Genomic DNA, 1,551 nt, shown 5'->3' with positions numbered 1-1,551 from the left:
TTTTTTTTTTTCATGCATAAATAGATTCACTCGTCCACTCAAGTTCCATAATCCCATCAAGCCTGAAGCATTCCCTTCGAAAATCTGATTTACCTTTACGTTAATAGCTTCAATCACGATAAAAAGAAATCCTCGAATTCCTTCATGATCCGATTATCCTGGTCTTCCTTCGCGTGATTTAACGAATAATTTTCTCGTTTCAATTGACACAAAAAATTTTAAAGAGGAACAAGAAAGGGTGCATTCTTCAGCACAGAAAAATTATTTTTGTTACTCGCCTACAGATCGACTGATCGTATATTTCGTTAGGAATATAAATGTGAATACGAAATGATTAAACTAAAGATGGAAATTAACGATGGAGTCTCTCTCCGAAGGTCCTCCATTAAAAAAACTAAAATAAAATAAAATAAACTCGAACTACAAAAATACTACGGTAGAAACCAAAATTAGCGTGTAAATATAAAAAAAAAAAAACTATTATGGATAATTAATCTGTTATTGTTACGTTTCTCAAATACGTTACCAAGATTATATTTTTTGCTGGTAATATCGTTTTAGGTATTGAAAATTCACGCGATATTCTTAAAATCGTACAATGCCTCGTACGACCATCGTTTTTCATTGTCAATGTTAATTATATCGCAAATTGTGGTTTTCTTTTAGAGGGAAATTAATTCTGAGAAGATAGAGTAGATACACGTGACGTGTACAGACGTTTTAATTGCATTTAATTCAACTCAGTGTCTGAGAGATTTAGAAAAGAAGAAAAAAGGAAATTACTAAATTATAATAAGTCGACGATGAACGCACGACGTTTGAAAATTCAAGAGTTGAGAAGAATTATTAAAATGCGACACGTGAAGTTTGAAGAGGATTAATGATAACATTATTTTGTTTACTGTAAATCTGTCCCAATATAACGATTGATAACCCAGTGCTATTTATAGTTAATCGAACAAATTAGTGGTGTACAAATGATAAAACATTTAATGATAATTGAACGATGTGTGAGAAACGTTTATCGAGAGGCGCTTTGATACATCTTTTATTCTCTTCGAGCGGGTTTATGTAAATTCTCCTGCGAATTCGACTGACACTGTATACAAATAATTTTTTTGTTCATACTGCCATCGATTCGTAATTGATAACTTCTCTTTCATTCGCTTATTTTCATTAGCTATTTTTTTTTTCTATTGATTTATTCATTACAAAAACAGGGATTAAATGATTTCGATAATCTGATAACTCACGCGTAATTAATGCGTATTTATATGTTTTTTATATTCTTTCTTATAGATAAAGCAGTTTTTTATTTAGTGTGAATAGTCAATCGACCAGGTCGACTGGGAGAAATGGATTTTATGCTCTTTTTATCGGCCAACGTTTTAAGTCGTTTCTATTGATTTTAGAGATTAATAAATTCACAGGAATTAATTATGTGGAGAGGTTTTTTTATTTTTCCTTGGGGTATTTTATCGTTGTCTGCATGAAGAGTGAAGAGCGAGTGCTTGGGCAATTCTATTCAGCATTTTTGAACATTGTTCCTTG

Source organism: Fopius arisanus, unplaced genomic scaffold (assembly GCF_000806365.1).
Source record: "Fopius arisanus strain USDA-PBARC FA_bdor unplaced genomic scaffold, ASM80636v1 scaffold00103, whole genome shotgun sequence".
In the NCBI taxonomy this organism is placed as follows: Eukaryota; Metazoa; Arthropoda; class Insecta; order Hymenoptera; family Braconidae; genus Fopius; species Fopius arisanus.
The sequence above is the reverse complement of the archived record's forward strand: the minus strand, read 5'-3'. Positions refer to the sequence as shown.